The 21,044-nt window shown below is 43.3% G+C and overlaps 1 protein-coding gene across 10 annotated transcripts in view; it reads right to left on the bottom strand.

The window, feature by feature from the left end:
- RNLS (renalase, FAD dependent amine oxidase) overlaps positions 1-21,044 on the bottom strand; it is a 277,156-nt gene that overhangs the window by 171,497 nt on the left and 84,615 nt on the right. The window lies entirely within an intron of this gene.

Genomic DNA, 21,044 nt, shown 5'->3' with positions numbered 1-21,044 from the left:
GGCGTCGCCAAACCGCTGGGCCACCGGGGCTGCCCATCTACAAACATTTTTAAAGGCCATTTATAGGCCATTATAGTGTTCTGAGAGGGGGAAAATCACAATTTTTTTTAAAGATGCTATTTATGTATTCATGAGACACACAGACATAGGCAGAGGGAGGAGCAGGCTTCCTGCGGGGAACCTGTTGCAGAACTCGATCCCGGGACTCCAGGATCACACCCTGAGCCAGAGGCACACACTCAACCGCGGAGCCATCCACGCATCCCGCAAATGCAGTTTCTAACGATAAAGTGTTCATATTCTAGTACAGAAGACAGTAATAACACAACCTTGTTAAGGTAACTTTCAGAACAAAAAGCTATGAGAAGGACAGGGGTGAGTCAAGAATTCTACTTAGGAAGGAGTTGAGGGGAAGCAGCGTTTGGAGACCTTCTCGAGAAGAGGTGATATTTCTAGAATATTCTGAAAGGCAAATCAGGTGGTACTGGGCAGAGAAATGATAGAATGTTCTAGTCAGAGGGCAAGGCTGAGCAAGAAACGTTAAAGAACATGAAACAAGTAGAACGGTGAAGAGGCTCATGGGGCCAGATGGAAAGAGACATTTGGGTAGAAAGTGGAAGAAATGATGTTGGAAAGTCAGGTGGGGGCCCAACTGTGAAGGCCGTACCAGCAATGTTATTTTAGTTTGGTCTCCCTCTCTGGCGAATGCTTGAGCTGTATGCATCAGGAGTTCTTAAATTGTTCACTGTCTTTGACTCAATACTCCCACTTTTAATATTTTTTTTGAATAAAATAAGCATATATCTGGACAATGTAAAATGTTTGTGGGTAAAGGGTTTATAAAGCCTTTCCCTATTTCTGCATGAGAATTTGGCCTTCATTTACCTGTAACCCAATGAGGGGGCACATCAAGCATGTTGACAGCCAGTCAAGACGACCTACGGCCCAACGGACCCTGGGCTGCTAAGTGGCACCTAGACTGCGGCACTAGAAGTAACTGCCAGGAAGCAGAGCTTTGAGGTTCGCTGAGTGTGCGCTCTCGTACCTGGGCGTGTCCTGTGCAAGGACCCTGAGACCTGTCCCTACGAGATTGTGGCAAAAGCCACTGCTTCTCTGGGGGGCTTAAGGCTTCTGAGCCAGGACAGTTCCTGTGCTTACTTGACGTGCGCGTCAGCTCTTTGCACACGGGCTTCCGTGGACCGCTGCAAGACACCTCTGGGACACGAACGGCTGTTCTGCCCTTCCCGCAAGCTGTGCTGCCATCCTACTCACTTTTGAGTAGAATGCTGTCGAATGTGGTCTTGTGAGGCCGCAGGTTGTGAACCAGGAAGAATTCTTGATGCTGAATGTATGAACTAGAGCTTTTTTGGAACCAAAATGAGGGACAAGCTAAATGCCTCACAATAAAGGAATAGTTTACTCGTTAAATGTAGTTTGTTCAAATAAGCAAGAATAAACTATTGGGATTACTTCAATAAATAAATAAATAAATAAATAAATAAATAAATAAATAAATATTTAAAAGATGAAAAAAAAAAAAAAAAACAACCCTGTACAGCAAAGGAAATAATCAACAAAATTAAAAGGCCACCTATTGAACAGGAGAAGATATTTGCAAATGTATTATCAGATAAAGGGCTAGTATCCAAAATACATAAAAAAAACTTATACAGGGATCCCTGGGTGGCGCAGCGGTTTAGCACCTGCCTTTGGCCCAGGGCCCACGTCAGGCTCTCGGTGCATGGAGCCTGCTTCTCCCTCTGCCTGTGTCTCTGCCTCTCTCTCTCTCTCTCTCTCTATCATAAATAAATAAAAAATTAAAAAAAAAACTTATACAACTCAATACCCACAAAACAAACAATCCAATTAAAAATAGCAGAAGACATGAACATATCTTTCTCCAAAGAAGACACCCAGATGGTCAACAGATACGTGAAAAGATGCTCAACATCACTCAGCATCAGGGAGATGCAGATCAAAATCACAATGAGATATCACCTCATAACTGTCAGAATGGCTAAGATAAAAAACACAAGACACGGGATCCCTGGGTGGCTCAGTGGTTGAGCGACTGCCTTTGGCCCAGGGCATGACCCCGGGGTCCTGGGATCGAGTCCCACATTGGGCTCCCCGCAGGGAGCCTGCTTCTCCCTCTGTCTGTGTCTCTGCCTCTCTCTGTGTGTCTCTCATGAATAAATAAAATCTTAAAAAAAAAAACAAAAAACAAAAAAGACACAGGTGTTGGTGAGAATGGGGAGAAAGAGGAACCCTCATGCCCTGATGGTGGGAATGCAAACAGGTGCAGCCACTATGGGAAACAGTAGGAAGGGTCCTAAAGGAGTTGAAAAATAGAGCTACCTCATGATCTAGTAATTGCACTACTGGGTATTGACCTAAAAAATACAAAATCACCAATTCAAAAGGATGCATGCTCCCCTATGTTTATGGCAGCACTACCCTCCGTAGCCAAATTACGGAGACAACCCGAGTGTCTATCACTTGGTGAGTGGCCAAAGCAGAGGTGTAGATATACATACTGGAATATCAGGCAGTCATAAAAAAAGAATGAAATCTTGCCATTTGCAACAACACAGGGAGATCTAGAGGTCAGTATAATGCCAAGTGAAAGAAGTCAGCCAGAGAGAGACAAACCCCGTAGGATTGCACTCCTATGTGGAATTTAAGAAACAAAACAAATGAGCAAAGGAGAGAATGAGAGAGAAAGAGAGAGATTGAGAGAGAAAGAGGCAAATCAAGAAACAGACTCTTAATTATAGAGAACAAACTGCAGGTACTAGAGGGGTGAGGAGCTGGGGGACGGCTGAAATGGGTGATGGGGATGAGGGGTGCACCTGTTGTGCTGAGCACCAGGTGACACTCGGAAGTGCTGACTCACTGTACTGTACACGCGGACCTAATATCACACTGTACATTAACTATACGGGACCTTGAAATAAAATCAAAAAGAAATGGATACGCTTCATTCATACAATGGAATATGGTGCGGCTCTAAAAGCTCACGTTTCTGAAGAATATTTAAGGTCAATGGAAAATAAATGTTCATAACATATCAACTGAAAAAGCATAATATGAGAAGGAATACATGGCATGTACCCATAATACATATTTTTATGAAACACAGCGGAGCTCCAACCGAAGAGAACAAGGCGGCGCCTAAGGACATCTTATATTTTGTCATCTTTTCCCTCCTCTCCTTTCTTTGGTGCAACTAATTCTCCCCACTCAGATATTTGTGAGTCACGCCATTTGGGCCACCACAGAGCTCAGTGCCCTGGCGACAGTTTCTGACCAAGGTCAACTGATCAGGGCATCTAATCCCCTCTCCACAGTCGCTGCCTGGGCCACGGGGGCATGTGGCTCAGCTGGAGCCAGTTAGGGTCACTCCTGCAGATGTTGAATGTACAAATCCTGGGACAAATAAACTGAAGCTCTTGGTTTATTTCCGGATGAAAAGAGGAGAAAACAGGTGTTGCTCAAGCCCAGGTTCCTGCCGTGGGGGGGTGAGCAACGGCCACCTTCACCCTCGTGGGCTGCCCAGGTAGGGACGGCCAACCTGTGCGAGAGTTAGACAGTCATACCACCTGAGAAATCCTGAATGAAGAAGGGGTTTATTGTAGGACTTCTTTAATAAGCGCATCTGCAACCAGAACAAGGGGAGGATGTGACACGTGGTGTTTGTCGAATGTATCGTTAAACAACAAAACTTTCCGTTCGCTGCTCTCCTTTGAGAAAACCTGTGAGCACGGAGGTCTCTCCGGTCTGCTGATAAGATCCCGTCTCAGAACACAGAAAAGAAACGCTGCTCTGGGGAAATAATGGGTCGGGCCGTGGATCGCGATGTTCTTCTCTGTGCTTTGCTTCATTTCCTAAATTCTTTACGACTAAAAACCGTGTTTACTATAATGAACGTAATCCATACACAATATGCATACACGCGTGGCTCACAAGAGGGTAACATGCAAATGATTTCACGATTTTCCTTTCTCAGCTCAATAACGTGCCATCAGCATCCTTCCATGCCAGCACACAGGGCTCGACAACCCTATTATTTAAGTAATTATTTATTGATTATTTATTTAATTAATGACTCCTTCGTAGCCTAGTATGGACTGACGGATGGAGTCACACGGATCTTGGCCACGTGACCTCCATGACCTCATCTCGCCTCTAGGTGTCTTGGCGTTCGTCTAAGCGGGGATGACCTACAGAAGACTCGCTATAAATCTAGGTGAAATGCTGTAAGTAAAACACCTAGCCCAGGGCTGGAACAGAATGTGCTCAGCACGTGGGAGCTCGATCACGACTACGCTTAAGGAATTATTATTCCATTCATATTATCATTGGATGATTGGGTGATTCCCAATTTTTGCTTCAACAAACAAGACCACAACACACAGTTTACCCTTGTGTGATTTCTATAGGATGAACTCCAAAGAGTGAAATGAAACACAGATAGGGTCTACCTCTAAATACAGCACGGTCCCGGGCCTTAGGTATACAAAAACATTTTTTTTTAATTTTATTTATTTATTTATTCATGAGAGACCCAGAGACAGAGAGAGGCAGAGTCACAGGCAGAGGGAGAAGCAGGGAGCCTGATGCGGGACTCGATCCCGGGACCCCAGGGTCACGCCCTGAGCCTAAGGCAGATGCTCAACTGCTGAGCCAGCCGGGCGTCCCTATAAAAACAGTCTTATGAGGGCGGCTATTTCAGGGGCTCAGAGGTTATCTCTCAGGAGCTGGCCAAGGGCTAGCCTTTGGCAAGGGCCGGGTCTGAACCACATGGGCCTGCTGAGTTAAGCCCTTTCTGCCCATAGGGAGACAGTAGGAGCAAGAACAAAGGCAGAAACGCGTAATCCACGCTCAGGGCCAAGAGCGTAACCCAGTAGGGTCCGAGGGAAGGAGAGGAACGCGAGCGAGGTCGAGTTTAAGCAGCTTGGGCCAAATCGTGCAGAGCGTTCAAGGCGCACAAGCAGGGGGGTGAGGGTAACGAGGTGGGGCGGTGTTAAAGGCAAGCCAGAGGGGCGAGCCTGGAGCCTGGGGACCCTGCCAACGGGGCCTGGGACGAGCCCGCAGCAGCGATGAGAAGCAACCACGGCAAGGCTTCCGGAGTCACTGAACACAGGTGGGCAAAGGTGAGGGTTTGCTGAAGCGTCGTCCGGGGCTGCACACCCACGCGGCAGAGGGAACGGCCTCTCGATAGCACGAAACGTCAGGACGGCCGCAGTGCCCCGGACAACTACCAGGCGGCAAGCGAATCGTCCTCTAAGTTAACTTCGTGGCCCTCCCGCACCCCGTCCCCCAAGGAGCTGGTCGACGAAGCAGAGCCCCCCCCCCACCCCGAGAGCTACTTAATTCAAGTCCCTAGTGCAGGGCTCGAAAATCTGCATTTTGAACAAGCTCCCCGGATATTCTTGCCACTGAAGTCCGGGATCCTCTGTTCTCTCCGGTGCCCAGAAGATCACCTCTACCGGGAGTACAGTGGGGATTTATTTTTTTATTTTTATTTTTTTTTAAGATTTATTTATTTATTTATTCATGATAGCGAGAGAGAGAGAGGCAGAGACACAGGAGGAGGGAGAAGCAGGCTCCATGCCTGGAGCCCGACCCGGGACTCGATCCCGGGACTCCAGGATCGCGCTCTGGGCCAAAGGCAGGCGCTAAACACTGAGCCACCCAGGGATCCCCTACAGTGGAGATTTAAACATATCTCAAGTCGTGAAAATAGGGAGGAGAAAAACTGCAGAGAGCAATAGGCCCGGCTAGTTTTCCTCCAGGCAATCCAGGGTGGGCATCTCCATGGTGGGCGTTGGAGGTGAGGCTGAAACTACTACTGCATTTTTCTGGGTGGCAAAAAAAAAAAATAAATAAAATAAAATTTAAAAAATATACAGATAATCCTTGCTGCTAGGAGAGGAAAGCTAAAACCTGCAGACGGGGGGCACGTGCACGTGGGCAGCCCCGTGTGCAATCGGGGGTGACCCAGCCCCTGGTACCCAGAGTGACAAGGTCCTCGCCCAGCACAACCAAGGACCGCTACAAAAAATACATGGCGTACATTTGGGAAATGAGCACATTTAAGAGATGCCTTTATACGGAGAAAGCAGAGAATTTTATTTAAACGTGGGCAACCCTCGTTTACGAAGGAGACTCTTGAAGCCGAAGTTTCCGAGGAAGCACACGCACGCTGCAAGCCACAGCCCGGAGCTCAGTACGTAAGTCGAATTCAATAAAAATCCACGGATTTTTTTTTTTTTTTCCCCTCTCCAAACCTCTTTACAGGGCTTTCTCCTCCCTTCCCACCCATCCTCTTCCTCTCCTAAATGGGTCCTTTCCCCTCCTGGTCGACAGTGCAGAAGGCAGCATGTTCCAGAGCGTGCAGCTCTCTTAATCTAATAGAGCGTCGATGCTTCTTTCATTAAGTTTCAGCATCCTTCCGAAAATCTGGCGAATACCATGATATATGCCATCTCCATTAAATGTATTAAAAGAACATTCAATCAGGAAATTAGTTGACTATTCTCTAAATAAATTATATTTGAGATGCTATGGATAAAATATGGTCACTCGGAGAGCAAATCAAATTATACATAATATTTTAATGTTCTGTTGAAGAGAGTGAACGGAGCATGAGCTTTAGAGCCAGACAGAGCTCGGTTTGATTTATGGCTCTGGGTTCGGGGAAGTTAGTGAGGCTTTCTGGATCCATTACTAGATCCTCATCCATTACCATAGTTTCCGAACGGGCATCACGGGCATTTGGGGCAGGACGAAGGTTCCGGGAGGTGGTTCTGGGCACTTCCACGCCTGCGCTCTTGCTTTTCCTGGCTAGCAGATCCCAGGGTCCCTCCCACCGCAGCTTCCGTAGCCGCCACCCCTCCAGATCTGCAGGTGCCCCCCGGGGGGTGGGGCGCCCCGAGCTGAGGGCAGGCGCCCCGGGGGTTAGCATGATGCTCTTCAAGCTGGAAGCGTTTTCCTGGTGCCGGTGAGTAAGCGGGTGGCTTCACGGCCGGGTCCACGGGGCCCGAGGAGCAGGCTGCCCCCTCCGCCGAGCATCCCACCGGCTACACGACAGTAGGGCCCAGGCCTGACTCCGGGTTGTGCTAAGAATGCACCAAGGACTGGGTGCTGAGCACCCGCCGGCGCAGAGTCAGGGCAGTCGAGGCAGCCGCGGTGGGTGTGGGCGGGGAGGGCGCAGCCTGGGATGAAGGACAGGACGGGTCGGCGAGGCGGAGACCTCTTGTTCGAGAGGCCACGCGGGGGGGGTGCCAAGTAGCTGGACAGTGAGAACTGCTTGCTCCCCACTGCGCTCCCCCGTGCTCCTCCCCTGCACTCCTCCCTGCGCTCACCCCTGCGCTCCTCCCTGTGTTTCTCCCTGGGCTCCTCCTCGGGTTCCCCCTTGCACTCCCCACTGCACTCCTCCCCCCTGGGCTCCTCCCTTTGCTTCTCCTTGGGCTCCTCCCCAGGCTCCCCCTTGTGCTCCCCCCTGCACTTTTCCCTGGGCTCCTCCCTGTGCTCCCCCTTGCACTCCTCCCTGCACTTCCCCATGCCCCCCACTCCCCCGGGCTCCTCCCTGCGCCCCCCCTCCTCCGTGGGCTCCCCACCGTGGGGATGGGAGGTGAGGGAGAGAAGAGTGAAAGCCACACGGGGCTTCTGGAGGACCCACGGTGGGAGGGGGGTGGCACTAGGTGACGGAGGTGGTGAGGAAGTCACTGGCTGGCCGGCTCCCTGGTGGTGGCTCCAGACCAAGGCTACACATCTGTGCTCCGGGGCCATGTCCCATGTCCCCAGCTTCTCACCTGGTCACAGTCCACAAGCCCCCACCCCCATCCCCCCACCTGAAGCCAAGGCCAAGCTCAGCAGCCGAGGCCCTCAGGGGACCAACCTCAAGAAAAGGCAGTGGGGCGGGGGCGGGGGTGCAGCCGCAGGAGGGGTGCACCCAGGCATCTACCCCAAGCCAGGCCTCTCCTCCCTGCAACCTGCTGGGCCATCAGGCCTTGGCCTCACAGCGTTGACAGCTGCCAGCGTTTCAAGGACCACTTTTCTGTTTGTTTTTTTAAAGTACATTTTCACTAACTTTTTTTTCTGTTTTTTAACCCTGGGCTGCCCAGTCTTTCCTCCTCTGCCTCCCGCAAGTAGCACTAAAAACCCTTCTCGTATCTGATTCGTTCCAGTATCTGTTCAGTTCCTAATCTCCCCTCCCTGGGCCCAGAAGCATTTTCCAACACGATTATTGCCAAGTCTTTCCTCCCATGATCTGGGGGGCTCTTTCCACATTCTCTGTGAAGGACCAGAAATCATAGGAAAAATGGAGTCTCTGGTTCCTAGGAGGTGGGACTCTGTCTCTTTGATCAACTAGTCAGTTGTGGGTTGTTGTTTTTTTTTAACTAAATGTAAGGAAACCCATGATATCAGAAAAATGGTAACACGATTACAATGGTAACATCATTGTTCATGTTTCAAAAATTAAAAAAAAAAAAGAGGGAAAAATCAAGTTTGAAAAATCACGGTGCTGTACTAATGCATTAAGGAGCGATGGCAAAGTTTAAGACCCCAAAGGAATAGGGGCGCCTACATGGCTCAGTGGGTTGCGTGGCCGACTCCTGATGTCCACTCAGGTCATGATCGCTGGGTCCTGGGATCGAGCCCCTCAGGTTGTTTGCTCAAGCAGAGATCCTCATTCCCTCTCCCGCATCCTCTCTTTTTCTCTCAAATACATAAACCTTTTAACCTTTTTTTAAAAAAAAGACAGCTATGGAATGCTAACTTCGCATGAAGGTCCTCCATGGGACAGTCCTCGGTGCAGATGCTTTACGAATCCAGGGTTTCCCGACACCGGAGGCTTCCTCGACGCCTCTCCTCTCCTAGGTCTCAGAGGAGCCCTGAAGACAGGAATTCACCCGACTTAATTGATCTTCCTCCCAAAACTCCCCAAGGGTGTCCTGCCCTTTCACACGATCCTACTCATATGGCATAGAACTCTGTAGACCAATATGGCAAAGGACCAGAATTTATTTTTTTGTTTTCATTTTGGTTTATCGTTACCATTTTTCCTTTTTTTCCCCCCAAACTTTCAATCGACTGGCAACTAAGATTTTTGCTAGATAGATTTTGAATGCCATGGCCACGTGCAGTCACTATGAAAGGTTCTTTTATTTTTATTTTTATTTTTATTATTTTTATTTTTATTTTTATTTTTTTACTATGAAAGGTTCTAATTTTTATTTTTATTTATTTATTTATTTATTTATTTATTTTTTACTATGAAAGGTTCTAAGCATTACTCTCCATACCTGATGTATCTTGTCGTAGGCGGTAGCAAGCACTTTGCAGGTAGGTGCTGGTTCTTAGGCCACATGAGGAGCAACACAATCACTCACCGTGCGCCCCTTAACTTTAGTGCAATGCACAGGGTTTTTTGTTTTTTGTTTTTTCAACATTTTAATTTTATTCATCAAAAATCCATTGTATAAGTAGTAACCCTGGAAAAGGGTAATCTCAACTCAGGGGCAAAGGCAGGCCCTTTTGAGGGAGAAGGGGTCCTGGAATCAAGGGCCAACAGCAGGTAAATGCTGGGTGGTGGAGTCTGGGGGAGAGGAAGTTTCAAGACTCATGACATTGGTTGCTGGCTCACAAAACCTGGAAACCTCACAGGACGAGGACAATGGCGTGTATTAAAAAAAAAAAAAAAAAACAGGCTTCCACACCCACCGACCTGAGTCTGTGACATGTGGAAACACACTACTCCTTTCCTTTGAGGAATCCTGGTCAAAGCCGCTTCTTAAATCAATGACCTAATGACCTCTCAAAGCTGAAATCTGGGCAAAAATATAAGCCACCTCCCTAAACTGTTGTTCAACACGAATCCCTTTCTCCACAGACATAGATATTTAGCAAAGATGAAAAGACAGCCAAATCCCTTCCGTTATCAATTTTTTTAAAACCTACACAAGTGGAGTTAGAGGCAGAGAAGAGGGGTCGTTCCGTGTTTACCAGCACACCGACGTTCGCAGGATGTGCGAGCCCGACGCGCGGTGGAACAGCAAAGCCGAGTGGCAAGGCTTGCCGAATTCAAATTTAATTACATCTCTTTTGAACAGGGATACGTCTCCGAAAGTGCTTTCCGCTGTGTCCCTTTGTCACCAAAGGCAAGCATGCAATGTTAGGGTGACGTTCTTTCAAGCAATTAATTTGCTATAATACAAATGGAACTCGCGTTCTCGGAGTAGCCCCGGTGAGAATAACTCAAGCAAATTATAGTTTCGTCTCAATGTCAGCGTGGGATGGATAGCCAGCTATTATTAGAGCACAAGGCGGAGAACGGCACAGGGTGACCTGAACCACCACCGACAGATCGGGTCCGTTCCAAGCCTGGATTTGCCTCCTCGGTGGTAACAGTCAGGCCTTGCTCACAGGAAAGATGGACTCGCAGGGTCGCAGAGCACCAAGTGGGTGCCCGTCGCCTTGCGGGACTCCTACCGGGAGGCCATAAACGATGGGGCAGTGGGTGGCAGTGGGATGATGGTGACGGTGGTGAAGGAGCGGAAGATGGCGGACAGGCTACTGAGGACAATGGGGTGACAGGGACGATGGGGACTCGGAGTCCATATCAGCGGCAGTGACTCACCCGCGCATCTCCCGTGGGCCTGGCGCTGGACCGAGGGCTTCCTCGGCATCACTCCCACTCAACTCCCATGACCGTCCCGGGAGGCAGGCGACTGCCACTGTCCCTGCGTCACAGCTGGGGAACTGCCGGGTCCCAGAGGGCCAGCACCTCGCAGGGCACACACAGTCCTCCAGTGCGGGAGCTGGGATGTGCCCACGCTCTGCTCCAGAGCCACCATGTGACACATCCGGGGTGCAGAGCGCGTGTCCATCGGATACACGCGTGGAACCACATGAGGCCACGCATCTACCACCTGCCTCACACAGACTGATGTTTACCTTGGTTAGACTTTCCCCTAGTGTCCTTGTAAGAACCCACAAACATTAAAACTTGAGAACTTTAAACTAATGCTGCCATTTCCTACTCTTTCCCGTTTGGGGAAAACTAGCCCAGATTTCTTTCATTTGCCCTTATGAAGGACTTATTTCCCATCCACTGTCTTTTCATATCAGCCATTCTTCTCTGTATGTTCTTTTAGGTTCTACTTTTTTTTAAAGGTATAATAGAAAAAAATGAATATATGGAGAAAAATTCACCAAGAGATCTTAATAAAAAGATTCCTTTTTAAAACGTGGATGTCACACTTTTATTTTTTTATTTTTTGTTTTTTGGATGTCACACTTTTAAAACCGTATTCTTGCATCATATCAGCTTTTTACATTCATCAAGTGTTGACCCATGATTTACGCTCCTCTTCTCTTAAATTTATGATGAGTCAGTCTTGATCCAGAATATTCTTACATTACTGCATTTTTCTGCACTGTACTTGCCTTGCCAGGACTTCGTTTAATGTGTGTAGGCTCGTTTTCCTACTAATAACATATTTTGAATTTTAATTCACCCTTTGAGAGCATTAGAAATGTCACCTCTTACAGGACCTTTAAATCTGGTAAGCAAGTTCTGAGTGCTGCTTCCTGGGCCATCAATCAGGCACAAGTTGTCTGACATGGCTGTGGGCTGGATTTTATAGGTTCTTCAAAGCTGATGCCTAATCACAGGTAATTATCCTTTAGGAGAAACCTTTTGTAAAATTCATACTTCTCTAAAGACTATTATGAGACTTTAGTCAAATTCCTACTTCTGTAAGATTTAGGGGAAACCTTTAGTCAAATTAATGCTTTTCTAAGTTTTTTTTTTTTTTAAGATTTTATTTATTCCTGAGAGACACACAGAGGCAGAGACACAGGCAGAGGGAGGAGCAGGCTCCCTGTGGGAGGCCAGATGAGGGACTCGATCCCAGGACCCTGGGGTCACGCCCTGAGCTGAAGGCAGATGATCAACCGCTGAGCCACCCAGGGGTCCCCACTTTTCTAAGATTCTCATGGAACTGTTCATTCTTGTACCTGTGTGCATGTGTGGCGTGTGTTGCATATATTACAAACAGGACTTACACTGCTCTAGTATAACATTATTTAAAAAAAAACCATGACTGGTCATATCCAAATATGTTTGTAGTTGATTGAAATTAATTCACTTCCATGATGTGTTCCATTCCTCCTTTCAATTCTCCCAGTTTTTGCTTTATGTATTTTGGTCTTTATTGTTACGTATGTGTATGTATTTATAATTTCATATCTTCCTGGTCAACTGACCCTTTTGTGTTTGTGAAATACTCCTTTTCCTCTCCAGCAATATTTTGCTTTAAAGTCTATTTTGTCATTATAACAACTCTAACTTTCTTATGGCTACTATTTGTATAATACATCTTTTCTCATCATTTACTTTGAATAAATCTGTGCCTTTGAATCTAATTTGCGGTCTTGGTACACAGCATAGAGTTGGATCCTACTTTTTAAATCTAGTCTGCCAAGATGTTTAGACCATTTATATTTAATGTACATGGTTGGATTTATATTTTTTCATTTTGCTATTTGTTTTTATATACATCCTGTCTTTTTGTTGTTGTTTTTCTATTCCTCATTTATTGCCTTTCTTGGTTTGTATATTTTTAGTGTAGTATTCTAACTCCTGTGTTGACTTTTCTGTGATTTTATTTGGAATTATTTTCTTTTTTTCTTTTTTAAAGATTTTATTTATTTATTCATGAGAGACACAGAGACAGAGAGAGGCAGAGACACAGGCAGAGGCAGAAGCAGGCTCCATGCAGGGAGGCTGACGTGGGACTTGATCCTGGATCTCCAGGATCACACCCTGGGCTAAAGGCAGCGCTAAATGCTGAGTCACAGAGGCTGCCCTGGAATTATTTTCTTAACAGATGCTCTAGAGGTTAAAATAAGCATTTTGACTTATCACAATCAACTGCAGACTAACAGTCAATTCATTGCAGTAAAATATAGAAAATTGGCTCCTTTAGAGTTCCATTTCCTCATCATTCTGTTCTTTTTTAAATCTGGGGATGGGGCAGCCCCAGTAGCCCAGTGGTTTAGCAGCACCTTCAGCCCGGGGCGTGATCCTGAAGACTCGGGATGGAGTCCCACATCGGGTTTCCTGCATGGAGCCTGCTTCTTCCTCTGCCTAAGCCTCTGCCTCTCTCTCTGTGTCTTTCATGAATAAACAAGTAAAATCTTTTTTTTTAAAAAAAATCTGGGAATGACTTTATTCCACCTTCATATCTGAAGGCTAGTTTTGCTGGATATATAATTCCTGGTATTTTTCTTTTCCTGTTAGCACTTTGACTATGTCCTTTGGCTGCTCTCTGGATTCTGTTCTTTCAAATGAGAAATCAATAATTAATTATACCAAATCTTCTTTTCATATAATGAGCTGTTTCTCTCTTGCTGCTTTCCAGATTTTCTCTTTTTCTTTGGCTTTCCACAGTTTGACTATAATATGGCTGGATGTAGATAGTTTTGTGTTTACTCTTCACAGGATTCACTGAATTTCTTGAATCTATAAAGATAGTTTTCAAATTTGGGAAGTTTTGGGCCATTATTTCATCAACCTTTTTGGTCTTTTTCCTCTGCTGCTTTCTCTTTTCTTCTCCTATTGGAACTCCCATTTGTATGCTTGATGTCCCTTTTCTTCAGTCCCTTTTGTGTGTGCTTCAGACTGGATAATTTCTATTGATCAGTCTCAAATTCACAGATTCTTTCCTCTGACATCTCAAATCTGTTCTTGAGTCACTTTAAATTTTTTATTTCAGCTCCTGTATTTTTAACTTCGGAATTTCCATGGATCTTTTTAAAAACCAGTTTCTATCTGCTTATTGAGATTTATCACTTGTTGATTCATAGTGTCATAATTTCCTTTAATTGTTTAAAACTAATTTCATTTAGCTGCTTTGAAGTATTGGTCTACTAAATCCAACATTTGGGGATGCTCAGAGACAATTTCTATTGACTGCATTTTTCTTTGTCACACTTTCCAGTCGCCTTAACTTTTTGTGGTAAACTGAACATTTTAGATAATATATTGCAGCAACTTTGGATTCTGACTTCTCCCCCTGATAGTGGTGGTTGTTGATTTTTACTGTTTGTTTGGCAGCTTGACTGGGCTAACTCTGTAAAATGTGTCTCCCCACAGAATACAGCTAATGATGTCCACACTTGGTTTTCTTTTTATTCTTTTTTTTTATTTTAATTTTTCTTAATTTTAAATGTTTAAGCCTGGATTTCTTGCGACTGCACAGTTTAATGGTCAACAAATGACTGGACTGAGGTTATGCTCAAACATCTTGAGCTAGTAAAGTTTCCATCCTCTAATGAATAAATCCAACAGTAAATAGTTTTTCAAGCATAAAGCTTCTCATTATTATATGCCTTTGGTTGATTCTACAGCACTTAAATTTTTTTCCAGCTTTATAATTGCCTTTTAGATTAGTAGTGGTAGGATTCATAAATGAGTGGCTCGAACAAGATACAATCTACCCCTTCTCATTCCTGCTCAAGTCAGGAAGAAGATTAGCCAAGTTTCTCATTCGGTCACAGTTGGAAGTCCTTGAAATCAGGATCTTGACTTTTCATCTCTGCATTTTAGGGCTTAACACATAGTAGGCTTGCAGAAACTGTTGGCAGAGAGGTTCACTTTTTAAATTGCCTTTTTTTTTAAGGTGGATAAATTTCCTAAGCATTACATGGAAAATTTTCTGTTACCTGTGATTTTTCAAACTGATGGTTACTGATTCCACGATGACATTTTTAGGCTCCCAGAATGTCATATGATGCATTTCACAAAACTTGCTTCTTTGTATAAATTTAGTCTTTCTAAGTACCTCCCCCCACCTTGCCCAGTTTTATTGAGATACAATTGACTTATAGTTGTGTAGATTTAGGTGTATAACATGATGATTCGTTACCTATATATATTTGCAAAATGATGACCTTGGTACTCTTTAACTATTTCTTCTCTTATTCCAGTTGTGTTTTTTATATTTTTACTTCTCAAAGACCAAATACAATTTTTCTTGACAATTTCTGGGTTCCCTTCTTTACTTGCTTCTCTTTGTTCACAACAATTTCTCCCAGAAAATTAATAAACTCATGCTACATACTGTGCAAGCAATTTTACTCTAAATGAAGTAAAATTACATGAACACCTTACAAATTGGTAATAATAACTGAGTGTCTTTTGCAGATTACCTATTTAGCAAATGAACAATCAAATGGGTATAATAAAGATAATAAGGAATATTGCATCATAATATGTATTATTTTCTTTCTTATTTTATCTGGAATACCATAGTTTTAACTGCATCTTATTGAAGATACTCTAATAAATAACATTTGATTTATTATATCTCACAATTCTTAAAAGCCATGTCTTGGTAACATATATACATTAGCTGTAACTTATACCAAGTTCTGACAAGATGAGAATCTGAAGCAAATTTTCATAAGATTTGTTAATCTGAAGTATGAATAACACAAAAGTTTGCGAGGGCTCTCAGTAATAGCTTGTTTTAATTTCAACAGCTACCAACCCAACTCTATTAGGTAATTTAACCGATTTCCAATTCTAATTTTTTATTATGACAAATCTTCTTTTAAAAAGATACGCTTCCCTCAAGAAATGCACTTCACATATGTTCTGAGTATTCACTGATAAAGCACATTAACAGCCGCAGAAGGCATCATTTGATAGCTACATGTGCATATTTGTACTTTCCTGTGGTGTCCGATTGTCATTCATCTATGAAAAGGCAGGACATGGAATGGGAACAAAAAGATAAATGAAATCCCTAACCGCAACATTCAGTCTCTTTTTCCATAAAGGCTTTTAATAACAGGGACAAAAGAATTTATGAGTGCAGTCGCACTCCTCTTTCTATCCTACTACCCCAAAAGATGCTAATGAGAAGTGTAAGTGCCAGAACATAGACAGAAAAATGGAATAAGAGAAAGAACAAAGTGCTTGGAGAATACACAGAGCACCTAATGAGTCCTTGAATAATTTATTTGTAAACACTACTTTTTTAAGTTTTCCATCAATCACTTTTTCATTAGTCACTAAAAGTAGAGTCAAACAGCACACCTTTAAAGTTATTATATCTTAATTTCTTCAAAGTTGGACTGCAACACAGAGAGGGGAAAAAAGGCAAATAAAACATGGCATATTTTTTAAATGGTCAGTTGAAGCGAATCTCCCTATTTATTCAGACATTTAGTTTCTCTCAGCAATGTTCTGTGGTTTCAGGTCATATTTATCATAGTCAGATTTATCCCTATGCATTTATTATTTGATGCCTGTTCCTGGGTCAAAAGGCTCAATTTGTTAAAGATGTCAGTTTTCCCCAAATTGATACTACGGATTCAAGAAAATCCCAGTCAAAATCCCAGCAAGTTTTCAAGCCATTGAAAAACTGACTCTAAAATTCACGTGGAAATGCAAAGAACCTAGAATTGATGAAACAACTTTGAAAGGAAAAACAAAACTGGAGGAATGATACTACCCAATTTTAAGATTTATTATAAAGCTACAGAAGTGAAGACAGTGTAGCAATGATGTAAAGACAGACAATTAGGTTAATGGAACAAAACAGAGGATCCAGAAATCAACTCACACATACACAGGTGATTGTTTTTTGACAAAGGTGCAAAGGCAAATCAGTGGAGAAAGAATACTTTTCATTAAGTTGTTCTGGAATAATAACTGTACTGGAAATCCATATGCATAATATGACCTTTTTCCATACCACACACTAGCTATAAGAATTAACTCAAAATGGATCATAGGCTTAATGTAACCTAAAGTCCCTAACACTTCCTGAAGTGAAGTTTGAGGAAAAATATTCTTGCCATCAAAGATATAATCACAAAGGATACATTCACAAATTGTCCTCCTTCAAAGTAATAGCTTTTATTCTTCAGCAAGTATTGTTAAGGAAATAGCAAGATAGCCACAAGCTGAGACAAAATATTTGTGAAGAATATATACGATGAATAACCTGAATCTAGAATATCTATATAAAGAATTGTCAAGACTCAGAAATTTAAAAAAAGCAAGTGAATAAAAAATATACAAAAGATTTAAATAGACGCTCTGCCAAGGAAGATATGCAGATGGAAAATAAGCCCATGAGAAGACGCTCTACATCATTTGTGACTAGGTAAATGTAAACTGAAATCACAATACGATACGATACCTCCCACACACCTGTTAGAATGGCTAAAATGAAAAAGACCAAACCATGTGTTGACAGGAAGGTAGAGGAACTGGAACTCTCCTACACCACTGGTAGGAATGATAAATGGTATGACCATTTGGAAAACAGACAATTTCTTAAAAAAATAAACATACATCTAACACATGATCCAGCCATTTCATTCCCGGGCATTTAACTAAGAGAACAGGAAATACACGTTCATACAAAGACTTGGACATGAATGGTCATAGCAGTTTGGTATAGCCCCAAACTGGAAACAACTAAAGATGTTGTTTATCAATGGACAAATGGATAAACACACTGTCATGTATCCATACATGAATACTAATTACCAGTAAAAAGGAATGAACTGTTGGCACCTGCAACAGCGAGGATGACTTTCAAACTAATTACGCTGAGTGAAAGAAGTCAATAAAGAGTACAGACTGCGTGATTCCATTTATATGAAATTCTAGACAGAAATCAGGTCAGTGGTCACCTAGGGATGCAGGAGTGGAAGGGGTGACAGGGATGCGATGGACTGCCAAGAACCATGAGAAAATGTGGGGGGATTGTGGGTACCCTCACCGTTGTAAGCGGTCTTGTGAGTGTACACATACATAAATCTTAGCAGATTGTACACTTTATTTTTTTAAAGATGCATTTTTTTTTTAGAAAGAGAGAGAGAGCACACAGGGGGGAGGGAAAGAGAGAGAGAACCTCAAGGAGACTCCACACTGAGCATGGAGTGCGATGTGGAGCTCTATCTATCCCATGACCCTGAGATCATGACCTGAGCCAAAATCAAGAATCAGACGCTTAACCAACCGAGCCACCTGGGCGTGCCCAGACTGTCCGTTGTACATATGTGTTTATCATGTGTCAAATACACCTCAATAAATTTAAGAAAAAATAGCTAAATGTTACCTGTTAAAAACTTCAAAGAGATTACTGCAAGGAAAAGACCAATAAATGCATCGAAGAAAATAAAACTAAAGTATGAGAACACGGATTGAACAGGAGACCTAAACGTGAAGAAGGAGAGGCTGGAGGCTGAGAAAGCAAAAGAAGCAGAAGCCAAATTTTCCATGACTATTGTCACAGCAAGGAGTGTGCTACATTCTTATGTAAAAGCAGAGAGCGAAGTAATTTGGCTCCAATTAAAATGTTTGAGGGAGGAATTTGGGTCATAGTTGTGAATGGCAAAGCTGCCCACGTTTAAAATGAAGTACATGCATCTTAAAAGACTTAAAAAAGTATTATTTGTTAGTTCAGCCTGCACGGCCTCTTCTAAATCACGATGTGCTTGCTCTCCAGACCAGCTGAGTGATTCAAGCGAGGATCGTGACCCGTACTAAGACCCACCCGACACAGCGGGCCTGCTTGGAAGCCCGAGAGTTCTGAGTCTTGGTCCCAATTCCATTCTGGACCTGAAGTCAGCTTGAGAGCAAATAATTTGCCTTTTAAATATCTTCCAATTTAAAAATGGGAAAAGAGAGGGCTGTGTTCTATATGGGGAGAGGCCAATTAGGGTTTTCGATACTGTCAGTTCCCTGGAGATAGTCCCTGCCCAGGTGAAGTTATTAATTAAATAGCATCTTTGCCTTTATCACAGCTGTCCTCATAACATAAATGTTAAGTGTCCTCTTATTCTCATTGCTTCTAAGAAGACTGCTTTTGTCTGCTCAGAAAAGGAAGAGAGAAATCAATCCTCCAGTAGGCTGACTGATTACTTATGTATTTCAATGGCACTTAATCACCATGGTACCCAGGTACTCGGACCCCAGCAATAAATTGAGAACAAGAACATCAAACCCACAGCTCTGCGTGATGAGGCCGGTATGAGGCCTAGGACATGAGTCCTTTGAATCTGTTCCCTCTGTGTAAACAAGTAGGAGGCCAAAGTGGATGTGGAGCTTATGGTTCCCAAGGTTATTCAAATTGAAACTTAATAGCTACGACCTGGTCCATTTGAGTTCCCCATCTCCCCTTGCCGAGAGGGCCATTACGATGGATCGGGCTTGTCACGGAGACGTTCACGGCAGCAGATTCAACCACAGGGCCATGTCTGGTGGATTCGTAAGACTCAGCTCAGCATCTGAGATTTTAAGACCGTCAATCTGTATTCTAGAGCTGTTTCTACGTCTGAGCAATTCAGAATACCGAATCAGAGGATTCAGGCTATAATTTCTTGTGAGACAAGAAGGAAAACTCAAACGTCTGGCCTTGATCAAACTACAAACTCTTTTCTGAAATACCGATTTTCTGTATTGAGCAGCTAGGGGTGAGATAATGCGAGACAGCTGCCCACTGCTTGGCTACAAGGACCCCCTGTATTGGAAAATTGATTAGAATAACATTAAAAGTCTCTTAAAACTCTTTTGAAAATGACCTTTCTGTATGGATTTTTGGCCAGATTTTATGTGGGGAAGAAACTCCGCAGAAGAATGCTGATTTCAATTTGTTCACTTAACCATCGAAAGGACATGGTTTAAGCTGATTTGAGAGTAAGCTGTAGCAAAACATTTACCTTTTAGAAACTGAATTAGTGAAGTTATTTTGCAATGCCTCGAGGTAATTCTCTAAGATTTAATCTCTAAGTTTATTAAATATCAAATAGTCGGAGGTTTTTTTTAAAAAGAGGCACACGTAGTATGCAGTTACTTTAATTGTGGCTAATCCCTGACTGTGTAATTTTGAACCAAAGGATTTTCTTCACTCTTATCTATGAACTTTTTTAAGCTGGTAAGTGGGAGCTCCTACAATCTTTACATAACAGAACTGCGCACACACAAAGTGAAAACATTAGCCATGACTATGGCAATAAATTACTGAACAAGATCAGATAATATAGAAAGCTGTCTATTTTTTTAAGGTCAAGAATCCTGTTTATGCTTAGCTAATGTAAACACAGTTTTTTCCAGAAGGAATATATTCTAGGTCTCTCAGAAATAACTTTATAAACTGCAAGTCCCAGTAGCAGCCTATTTAAAAAATAGGATAGACTTATTTTTTAAACTTGATTTCTTTTGCTGCACAGCCTGTTCAAATTCTCAGAATTCTAAGGTGGTACAAAATACAGCAGCAAAATATCAACTTCTTCTTACCTAAAACTGGGATTTTTCAAAATTTAACGTTTTGTTTTTCCTGTAAAATTTCTTTAAATGAAAAAAAAAAAATTTCTTTAAATGACTGCAGCTATGCAATTTAGCCGCAGCACACAAAGTACATAGGAGTTATAAGATAGTAAAGCCTAAAACAGGAGGGGGAAAAAACCACCAAAGCCCTAGGGCATTCCCAACCCTTGTCGTAAATACTTTCCTGGGGTGTGGACCCAAAACCCTGATTGAAACAGACTCTATTCTATCCATTTCCCATTGTCTCTTGAATACACATGAGCTAACCAACAAGCGAACAAGCATACAATTCCCAGAAAGCCCATCAAGTACTCTGGCCCATATTTCAAAACTGGATTTAACGTATCAAACTAATTTCTTACTAAGCTGCTATTTATGAAGATTTCCTCATCATAATCGAATGGTGCTGAGAGTACTGCATCCACAGCCCCGTGTGTCCATGGCATCCGTGGAAGGAGAGGAGTGTTAATTATGATTACCCCTGAGAGCACTGCAGGACTTGAGGAGTGAGGGATGATGTGACAGGAGGTGATGAAGGACCAGGGTCGTGAAGGCCAGTCCAGTGTTTTCTGAAGGGAGATTTCTAGTTCCCGGAGGTGTTACATGGTGTTAAGAGTATAAACAAAATAAATAAAATAAAATAAAGTAACATAAAAGGTCGGTCAATTTGAGAAAAGCC

This window comes from Canis aureus, chromosome 27, assembly GCF_053574225.1.
Source record: "Canis aureus isolate CA01 chromosome 27, VMU_Caureus_v.1.0, whole genome shotgun sequence".
Classification (NCBI taxonomy): domain Eukaryota; kingdom Metazoa; phylum Chordata; class Mammalia; order Carnivora; family Canidae; genus Canis; species Canis aureus.
Note: the sequence above shows the minus strand (reverse complement) of the source record. Positions and strands in the feature narration are given on the sequence as shown.